Here is a 12,081-nt window from a genome sequence, read left to right on the forward strand (position 1 = left end):
AGAGAAAAATAGGTCTTTTCCATTTACTTTAAACATAACCAATTGGGAAATAACACTTTCTGTCCAGGAACAAGAAAAAGTAAAAATTTATTAGATAGTCTTATTTAAGTTTTCCAGAACATTAGAACCTTTCCCAATTTCTTGTTTTCATAGGCATTCGATCCAAATTTCTTAAAATGATCATTACACTGTTCTGTGAACTGTATTTACTGACGCGCACACACAAAAAATAGTTTACTTTGTGATCGTTTTAGCGCAGGCCTATCTGCGCTGTGTCTGTTGCCTTTACGAAGTAGAAACGCGCGCCCACACTACGAATCGGTTTGAGGCCTGCGACCTGTTGCTGCAGAAAACGCGTTCGCTCTTTGGAGTCGTGAACGTATCATAAAAATTACAGTAATATCACACTATTTGATCACACAAGAGTAGCCCAGTAATTACTGATGAACATTATTGACCTCTAACTGTCTTCGCCATACTTCATCAGTTCAAAATTAGGGTTGACAGACCTTACGAAATTCTGACAATGAGACAAAAAAAACAACAGCTAACTTTCAAAAATGAATTTATGATACTATGGTACGGAACTAAGTTTAGGACTTATTTGCTTTTATTAAATAATAACTTCTGAGTCATACACTTTCCTAATTTCACACTGTTGTGTTTACATATTTTTAGAAAGGATATTAATAAAAGTGGTTGTATAATATTTTTAAAACATGTGAGTGAACATGTCGTAATGTTAAACAATATTGCAGATGTTAATAAAAATATCCACAACATGTGCAATGATATGAATTTACTTGTTTCAATATTTCAGAATGAAACATTCGCTTTATTTTCAGACACGCCAAAGAAATACTTACCTTTTTTGTTTCTGCCCAATACCAGTTATCCGTCACGCAACAGCTGCCATCTACATGTATAGGTAATGGCAGTTATAATTATCTGTACAGAATATTTCACGTTACACAAACTAGTAGATTTAATTATTTAGTGCTGTATTCAACCATAAAGTGAGGTAAATGCAGGTTAACGTAATTTAGAGTTTGCATTTTGCAGGATAACTTTAAAAAACAACCAAATATGCGTTTAATTACAGTTTTCAAAGATGTTGAAAAATAAACACAAATGTATTGAGGACGAATAGGGTCCTATTTTGTTTTTTTGGAAATTCTGCGAAAGGCCACAAATGTCATCTACACTAATCCATTCCTACTTCTGAATTGCTATACGACAAAATAAAAGACAGTTAGTTGCTTGTTTGTTGAATTTCGTACGAACCAAGGCGAGGACCGTATGCACTAATCATTCCTAGTGGTAGAAGATTAAAAAAAAAAAAACAAAGCTAGTGAACACCAACCTCTGTTAAATCTTGGGCTACTCTTTACGCATGAATGGGAGAAGGAAGGGTCGGCATGTTATAATGCTTCCACCGCTGAAAGGACAAGTATGTTTGACGAAGGGTTTCGAACTCTCTAGCCTCAGATTACCAATCGAGTATCCCCAACCACTAGGCAATGCCAGGTGCCCAGAAATGGCAGAGAATTTTTTCACGCATTTTATACAATAATAATGGAATGAAATCATGAAGGTTACTTGATGATTCACGAAAGTCTTTTCATAACTAACTCAACCACTATGTAATATATATACTCACAATATACTAATCATATACAGAATTTCTGGTAGTGTATCAAACATTATATGTGTACTCACAATAGACTAATAAACAGAATTACTAGTAGAGTAATATATATATATATATATATATATATTATTTTATCCATTCACTTCTTAGTACCTAATAACCAAATAAACTAACGCTTATGTTATATTATAATTGTAGTAATAATCATCTGTGTAAAACAATTTTCAGACTTCAATGATGATGGATTCTCTTTTTCCGTAACGTTCAAACTTTTAAATAAAATATTGTATATCTTGTCAATGGTCTTCATCTTCATTGTTAAACGACAGTCAATCTTCAACATGTTAAAACGTGTCTGTGGTTATGGATGAGTTGTATGTGGAGTGATATAAATAAATAACCTACTGTTATAAGAAAACACGTGAACAATTCAAAGATAACTGTCCACTGGAAGGTTTTGATTTTTGTTTATTCATTATTAAATAGCCAATTACGAATACCTAATAACTGTCACAACTCTTCAACTATGATTCGCCATGAGCAGTGAAACATGTAAGTGAAATTCTACTTGAATTTTAGTACTCTATGTAATACAGGTTTTGAAATAATAAACTTTGAGAAGTGCAGTACTTCGTAGCAGACAAATTATAAATATGATATTTTTCATACACTTGTGATCTGAAATCGTTAATGGTCCAGTTGATCTGTTCATGTTATATATATATATATATATATATATATATATATATATATACACTAAAAACAGTTTCACTCTTAGATTTTATTTTCATTAATTTGTGATGACGAGAAACCCATTTGAAGTAAAAATGTCTCAATACGGCTGGTATGGGTATTAACACTCTTATTAAAATAAAATAGAGAACAACGTTTCGACCTACTTAGGTCATCTTCAAGCTAATAAAACAGGTTTTATTACCCATAACAGCCGTACTGAGATACATTTACTTTCATTATTTTAGGTAAACCTAGAACAAACTACTTCCTCCTTAGCTGAGGTTTCAAAAGTGAGGGGACACTTTCTGTTAGTTGGGCGTAAGTGGTTTTCTTTATAAAATAAAACAATGTCACGAATACAGATATGGCTGCTGTTTGTTCCAGTAAACTATTGCGAAATAAAAATTTTAAGACTGCTGTAATCTGAGGGGAGGGAAGTTTTCTTTATCGTTTAAAAAGTGTGGGAGACGTTCCGTGGCGTGTGTTATACCTACGTGTTTATATGTTATATTATTTCGGACGATAGGATCTGAAAGATAAAATGTTATTGATAATAGGGAACTTAAAGTTGGTATAGATTTAATATCAGATTCCCAGTATAGGCGTTTAATATCATTTCTATCCGTGAGCAATGCTCCAAAAACATTTATATGTTCGTGTTCATATGTCTCGCGGACTGGAGCTATCATTATGATACGATCGAACCAAGTCAAAAAATTGCAACATGTTTGCGTCAGATAATCTAAAAAACTGCGGATTTAATAAACTGAAGTGCATCATAAAAATAAAATAAATGGAAATGGTTGTCCTCCCTCTAGTGCATCACTTCAAAATTAGGAACGGCTTCAAAATTAGGAACGACCAACATAGATAATATTCTTTGAGCAGCTTCGCGTGAAATTTAATAAACAAACAAACAAAAAGCGTGAACGTAGTTATTTATGGAACTGTTTGTATGAACTGTTTGTATGAATGTCTAAATCGAATTGCAAAACGTGGAATAACTGTCAATAAACAAAATACTGAAAAAGTTTGCGTTTTACATTCACAGACATCACCTGAACAGATCACTTTCGACAATCGCAAATGCAGTTGACAGAACGTAATCCTACGATACTAGGAGTGAAAACAAAGAATGTGTAATTATGTGCTAACCAAATAGTGTAAACACAGCTTACCTCATCATTACACACAAATAAACCCATATATCTTAATACACAACTGTGATAGTTCTCTACTTTTTCCTTCAAAAAATTACCTTTTTAATTCGTGTATCGTCTCAAACCTTATTAGCATTAATGATGTGAAAACTATTTACAATCGGTTCTTATATTTATTTAATTATATATTAATACCTATCTTATTTTGTACTTTTTTACTTTTTTTACGCGCGGACATACGTTTACACATATCTGTCCACAAATACAATACATGCATATCACGGTGCGCGCAGTTGGTGCCCAAAATTTTCAGAATTTTTGTACCAAAATTGTCTACTCCAACAACTGAGTAATTCTAACGTTTAACGTTATCTGAGCAGCTGGCCTTGCTTCCTCATACTTCGTTTTAATCCATATGTGGTGCTTGTCGCTTAACTGTTTGACAAAAGTTTCCCAATAAAAATAAGCAGCTTTTATGTACAAATATTCTGTATAATTCAGGTGGAGCTTTCCAGTTTGTGTTATTTCAACCACCCCCTTTTTGTGTTTAAGAACATAACTTTTTTCTCAGATAAGAAAAATAGTTCCATTGCAGAATAAAGACAGTCAGTAAAAATGTTTTCCATATTTTATCTCGACAGCTGTATGTATTTCACAGCAGGAGTTGGCTTCAATGTATTTCTCTCAACAATATATATAGTGAGTTAAGTGGGTATTATTACTTTTATAATGCTCCACAGAAACCTTTTGTTTCTGCGGCACACATGTGAAGATAACAATACTGACGAACACGACACTCGTGTACCAGGTAATGTTTCGTTCTTTCAAGAAGTTCAAAACGCAATCATTTCGTTCAGGACACTTATATCTATACATATACTTATTATACTGTGTAATGTTTTCGTTTTTTTCTGCTAAGGACACAGCTTTATGGTGGGCTATCTGTGCTGTGCCTTTCGAAGGAATAGGACACGGAATTTTAGCGCCATAAGCACTTAAGCTTATCGCTGAACTAATGACGGGCTATAGGTGTTTATAAAATGTCGATGCAAAGAAACTGTGACATCAATATGTCGACGGAAAGTATGATTGTCATATCAAATGTGAAAACATTTCAATAAATAACACTTACAGGAGAACTTCATACCACACGTTTATTATTAAAATGTAGATTGTTCATTTATGATCTCTGCTTTAATGAAAAGACTGTTCTAATTTCAACCAGCAGGTATAATAGGAAAAATGTACGTTTCGTAATGTGTAGAAATTAACTGTGTTGTAACATAAGAGGGTAAGTGATCAGACCAAAACAGCTTTGCTGAGCGCCGGTTATGGATCACAATAACGAATAACCAATGGGATAAGGTAAAGTATACTGACAAACAGTTTTACTAAATAAAACATGTTGTAAAAAAATGCATTTATACACATAAACTACGAGAAACCTCAATATCCGCGGAACTTAACATTCTATTAAGCAAGATTAGTGTTAATTAATCTACGAGACGGCGTGGTAAGACACATCAATCGAAGGGGTTTGATCTCTTGAGTCCAAAACTGGAATTAGATTTCAGATCGGCTAAAAGATGAAGGAGCTATGAGGTAAAATTTTGTACTTGTAAAAATCAACAACAAAAACTTCAGAGCCATTCGACCGCGGCTAAAAAACGAACAGGAACAATATTAAGTTTGTATCGTAACTACAATACTTACTCATAGCTTAAATTAACCCTAATTTCTAAACTATTACTGATTCTCTTACACTAATCTTTCTTTATATATTCAATTGTTTTTTATGAAATCTGAGTTTTTAAGCTGACCATTCTATTTAAAGATATATTTTATTACAAGTATCCCTACGAAAGAAATGATAAAAACCTTGTCATTTTTAAATGTGTTAGTGTTTTACCAGAAAAGAAAATTGTGACCGTTATTTTTCTATAAATCTACAAATTCTTCTCAGTATGTAAACTTTTGTTTATCAATCATCCCACACATATAAAGTTTTCACAGATTATATCGTGTCATTTCTAATGAAGAAATGAGAGTTAATAGATTATTAGAATTAAACAATTTTTAGTTCAGTGTCACTATCAGGAAAATGTTATATTGAATTTTTTTTTAACTTGCTAAGAATAACTTTTTTATATGTCAAAAGAAAAGTTTAAACAAGAAGGATTAGTGAATCTAAAGAGAATACTATATCTATTGTTGGAATTCGATAGTGGAACATACACACTAATATCTTACTTGTTAATGCAGAATTAAAACACATAGAAAATAAACAGCTGAAAGATATATATTAAAAAATAACATCTTCAGTTATGACAGAGGGAACCGTGTTTTATGTAGTTATATGAAATCTACCAAAGGAAAATGAAGTATAACAAACAAACTTACCAGGCATGAAGTGAGGGTCGCGGGTTCGAATCTCCGTCACACCAAGCATGCTCGTTCTTTCAGCCGTGAGGGCATGATAATGTGACAGTAAATCTCACTATGTGTTGGTAAAAGAGTAGCCCAAGAGTTGGCGTTAGATGGTGATGACTTGCTGCCTTCCCTCTAGTCTTACACTGCTAAATTAGAGATGGCTAGCGCAGATAGCCCTGGCGTAGCTTTGCGTGAAATTGAAAACACAAACAACGACAGTTTGTTTTTAATAATAACTCGTTTAACAGCAATTCAAAGAACGTAATAGATGTTTTAAAATGTGTAAATTGTAGTTAATTATAAATTGGTGAAACAGATGATTTAAGATTCAGGATAAATTTAAATAAGTTCCATGTTAGATGTCCTGAAATAAGCTCACTACATGGCAGTAAATACTTGAATGAATGTATCTTGAGAAAATTTATAATTCCAAAAGAACCACATTTTCAGGTGTGTTTTTATGAACGTACATTAAAAAATAAAATATTATTTGTTTAAAAACGTTATATAAATTTTTGACGCCACTTTAAATAACTAATAGTAAAAGTGCAAAAGTAAATGGCACTATGAAGGCAGGGTGAATTGTAAAACATGAAAACAGTTCCTGAGACTTACAGGGCCCGGCACGGCCAAGCGTGTTAAGGCGTGCAACTCGTAATCTGAGGGGCGCGGGTTCGCATCCCCTTCGCGCGAAACATGCTCGCCCTTTCAGCCGTGGGGGCGTTATAATGTTACGGTCAATCCCACTTATTCGTTGGTGAAAGAGTAGCCCAAGAGTTGGTGGTGGGTGGTGATGACTAGCTGCCTTCCCTCTAGTCTTACACTGCTAAATTAGGGATGGCAAGTACAGATAGCCCTCGTGTAGCTTTGTGCAAAATTCATAAAACAAACAAACTAAGACTTACAGAACAGAAAAAAGTAAGTAAAAGTATGATATTATAGTCCAAATAAAATTAGTATAAGATTTTAATTTTAAAAGAAAAATACATTGACTAATTTTATTTATTTTTGAATGTTTGCAATGTATTTAATTTAGATATGAAGTGTATTGTATGTTTATACACTTCAAAAGTGTGTATTTAATTTAAATTATGTATGTTTGGTTGAAAAGCGGTATCTGTGTGTTTTTATTATATATTCTCAGTAAAACTTTCCCTTAAGAGCGACCTATGAAGTCATGAAATCGGTAGAGAAATTTATAAAGGAATGTGTGTGTGTTTTCTAATAGCAAAGTCACATCGGGTTATGTGCTGAGATTAGTAAAAGAATGGGAAAAAGTATGATAATCCAGTGTTTTCTTATTTGTATCCACAAGTGAATCTTATTGCTGTTTTGGTTATATATATATGCATGTTGGTTTATTTTTAATAACGTCTGAAAGCCATATCAGATTTTTAGATATATTAATTGAAAAGATGTCTCCAATATGCAAAGTAGAATTTTATTTTCAGGATTTTAAGTACACAATGGGGGGATGTTTGAAAAGTTCTCAGAGAAATTAAGCACAACGTTCAGTGAAAGATGAATAATTAGTTGAATGCATGACCAAATGCTACGTTCAACAGCAAGAAGTGTTAAAAATTTAATACAATGGGCTTGAACAGAAAACACGTTCTCTGAAAGAAAATATAATCTCCAGGAAACGATAAATGAAAAAATAAAAAGAAGTCGAAGATATTCGCTATGAGTTAAACAGATGCTGCAAGAAATTTTTCGAAGAAATAAAGTTTGCATTTTAAAAAGACCTTGAAAGCCGAGAACGTTAAGTAAATTATGGAAAAAATGCAATTCAAGAAGATCCCTTATTAACACCTTTCAAATTTCACGAAACAATAATGAAATTATCTTAAATGAATAAAAGCAAGAGATAACAAGATTAGAAATATAAAAGTTGTGGATCGAAATTGAAAATCTGGAAGTTAGAACGGAAGATGAAACGATGAAGTTCACGGAAATTAAATCACATATTTGGAATTTATTCAATGAAAGAACGAAACGAAAAAAATAAAGATTTTTAAAACACTGGTAGAATATTGGAATGATTTATGTAGTAGAATAGAGAAGAGATGAAATGATGAACAGTTGAAAGAAAATGAAATGAGATTAATAGAACAATTAAAGAAAGACAGAGAAAATCTAGACAGGGAAATGAAAATTGAGAATAAATTTATTATAAATAAAGATGAATATTGTCAAAATATTGATAATAAAAAGAAGAAAATGCATAGTACAGTACAACAAAATAGAAAAGAAGTCAGGTGAAAGAGATAAACATGTTCGAAGTCAACAAAAAATGTAAGGACAAAGAAATTTGAATAAGATTGGAGATATAGGACATGGAGGAAGACGAGGGCGATTACGCGAAAAATCTATGCATTTTATAAAATATTATAGAATTCCAAAAAAATTAGACAAACGGGGTCAGAACATTTTGTTAATTGTAAATTTAACAGATAGTAGTTTGCAAGAAGACGAATTACGAGTATAAACAAAAGGATTAAGTTTTACTTCCACAAATTGTTATTTGTTGTTTTGAATTAAGCACAAAGCTACACAATGGGCTATCTGTGCTCTGCTCACCACGGGTATCGAAACCAGAGTTTTAGCGTAAGTCCACATACATATCGCTGAGCCACTGAGGGGGGGGGCTCTTCCACGAATAAATATAATAAAATACAACAAGCAAAAAAATATATGAATTCACTGGAAAATTAACACTTAAACAATATCTTTATGAAGGTTCAAATAAAGATTAATCCTTAGCAAAAGACAAATAAAATTTTGATCATTTTCAGGAAATAAACTCGGAATTACGGTTAATTTATCAAAAATTGAATTATATTCTCTGATATTTTAAAACAAGCCAAGGTTTGTTTGTTTGTATTTCTTACAGCAAAGCCACATAGGGCTATCTGCTCAGCCCGCCGAAGGGAATCGAACCCCTGATTTTAGCGTTGTAAATCCGAAGACATACCGCTGTACTAGCGAAGGGCACAAGGCAAGGATAAATAAACTTCAAAAGAGTGGAAATCGCTCAAGAAACTTAAAAATTCTAATTTCATATTTTAAAAAGCATATAAAGATAAAATGTGGGTAATATTGATCCAATTATTTTATAACCAGATGGTTTATGAAATTTAAACGATACAAAGATTTACCAAGAAATTAAGAGGGAAAATAAATTGAGATGCATAGTTTTCATAAAAGACAAAGCTAAAGAATTTTGTTGACGAATATTTAGTTTGGTTTGGTTTGTTTTGAATTTCGTGCAAAGCTACACGAGGGCTGTCTGCGCTATCTGTCCCTAATTTAGCAGCGTAAGACTAGAGGGAAAGTAGCTAGTCATCACCACTCACCCCAACCCTTCAGCTACTCTTTTACCAACGAATAGTGGGATTGACCGTACCATTATAACGCCCCCACGGCTGAAAGGGCATGTTTGGTGCGACGGAGATTCAAACCCACGACCCTCGAACTACTAGTTGATGAATATAACATGAATTAACAAAAAAAGAAAAATATTTTTATTAAATAAGACAGTTATATACTTCCTAAAATCCATAACTCAAAAGAAATTAATAAATTATTGTTCGAAACCAAAAGTGAATATATTCATATTGACCCCTCCAATATTCTATAAAGACCGATTGTAGGAAGAAATAAAAAATACTGAACATTTAAGTGACCTTTTAGAGTTAGGATTGAAACCTTTTTATCTAATATTCTAGTATTATCAGAGCCAATTTTGAATTTTTGATAAATTTCTAAGAAAATTAGAAGAAAATCAGTTTTGTTCTTTAGACATGGTACCTTCGTATCCAAATATTGAAAGTGACTATGAACTTAAAGCTGTTGAAAGTTTTCAATGTAAATAAATAGTATTGCTTCCTCCTAGTTTTATTAAAAGCTTTATCTTAAAAGGTTTATTTTTTGTAACTTATGGTTATGAGAAGTGAATCCTTCACCAAATACGTGGTACAGCAACGGGCAGAAAAGTCGCTCCATCTTATGTCATTTTGTTAAACAGGTTTAGAAGAAACGACCTTAACACTCAACATATATATAATTTTTAACCAACGTTTCGCTATTGGAAGCCGCACTTTTTTTTTTTTCCCGAAAAATCAAATAGATTTAGAGTTCTATTTGTTATTTTTAACATGTCTCTTTATTGTTGTTGTAACACCTCCATTTGTTGCTATCACAGAGCTTATACATATAAATAAAGTTATAAATGTATCAAATACTAAGTAACCCTAATTTCTATTGAACTTTGCCTTCATCGCTTTAATTCTTTATCATTAAATTAACCTTCTTTTCCTTTATAATCTTTTTTGATTACTCAACAAAAGTCATATACTCTTTTGAAATTATCTTCCGCTACAGTTTAAACTGTTCTAAGAATTGCTATATTATCCACTAAAATTAAAATATGTAATTTTAAAGTTTCTTAGACATTGTTCTAATATAAAATGTAAAAACAAAAATCATTAATCATACAGAGTTGCAACGCCTTTAATTCGTGGTTTGATTCCCGACGGTGGATACAACAGATAGCTTAATGTGGTTTTGCTCTAGAAAAACAAATCTTCCATCATACACGACCTGTAACTTGATACATTAAAAAGAAAGGATTTGAATGTTTGGTGTTAACAACCAGGACAACAGCATCTCCACAGAGTAAAAACACGAACGTACACGTACTATATATTGATTTGGTTTGTTTTGAATTTCACACAAAGCTAACAAAGCTACACGAGAGCTATCTGCGCTAGCTGTCTCTAATTTAGCAGTGTAAGAAAGACTATAGGGAAGGCAACTAGTCATCACCACCCGCCGCCCACTCTTCAGTTACTCTTTTACAAACGAATAATGAGATTGACCGTTACATTTTAAAACCCCCACAGCTGAAAGGGTGAGCATGTTTGGTGTGAAGGTTGATTCGAACCTGCGACCCTCAAATTACGAGTCGAGTGCCTTAACCGCCTGGCCATGCTAGACAAGTGTGTATTTAAACTACACACCTGTTCTTTCGTTCTTTCTGTTCTAAAATACACACGCGTATTTATACACCTTGGGTGAAACTGTAAGGTTACGGAATTGTCAAATTGTCTTTACCAAAACGTAAAATAAATATTTACTCAAATACTTCTTTATCGAATCTTTACTCGTATAAAACGTATGAAAACCTTACCTTCAATTATTGGAATGAACTATACTGACTCCTGCACTTAACCGACATACACATCTGTTATGGTTAAACACCTACCAACAGTGGATCAGTTCTTATAGTAATATCAATGAAACACTTCTTACGAAAACCACACACTACTCGTAATATGGCACAAGAAAGGTGTAAAATAATTCCATATAACTATGTAGAATCAGTTCCTGCAACCAATCGCTTAAAAAAAATATATAATCTTCCAATGAGGCCATATTTAGAAAAACAACCCTCTACGGTGATTATTCTCAGAAAATAAAGTTGTAATGTATACATTAATATTGCAAAACAATATTTTGGTGTAGGAATTTTTTAGATAAATACATATTATATTGTAGTTCTCTTTATAATGAAAGAAACCTTTTACTGTAGTCATTCAGCATGACTAAGCTCCAACTGTGGTTACTCTGGAAGACTAGTCTGATGTATTGTTCTGAAACTGTCGTCTTCTAACGCTAACAAAATATAGCCTTTCATCTCGATTGATATTTAAAAGTACCGGCAATATCTTATTATTTCAATCATAAATAATTTTTATAATGTTCGTTTGAGTGTTGTAATTTTAAAATACTAAAACATATTCCTGTGTACGTTTGTTGCAATACATATTTTTCCGCAGACAATCCGCTGTCACTAAAGGAAGGGGACTCCATCAAAATAGCAACATATAAAATTCTTTTTCTAATTCTTTTTTAATGACATGCATTGTTTTAACAGTGTTAGAAACCACGGCCGAAAAGTACGTAGTAACGTTAAAGTACATGAAACGCTAGGGGCGTTTTAATCCCACCGTTGTCATCTCAGATACACCCGTATATTACATGGTTTACGGAAGAGCTGTCAAAACAGGGCACAAAACGTTTGAGATGTTCGTATTACTCACT

At 32.6% G+C, this 12,081-nt stretch overlaps 1 protein-coding gene across 4 annotated transcripts in view; it reads right to left on the reverse strand.

The window, feature by feature from the left end:
- The window catches only part of LOC143229861 (uncharacterized), a 116,760-nt gene that overhangs the window by 75,243 nt on the left and 29,436 nt on the right, over nt 1-12,081 (reverse strand). The window lies entirely within an intron of this gene.

Source organism: Tachypleus tridentatus, chromosome 10, assembly GCF_004210375.1.
Source record: "Tachypleus tridentatus isolate NWPU-2018 chromosome 10, ASM421037v1, whole genome shotgun sequence".
NCBI lineage: Eukaryota > Metazoa > Arthropoda > Merostomata > Xiphosura > Limulidae > Tachypleus > Tachypleus tridentatus.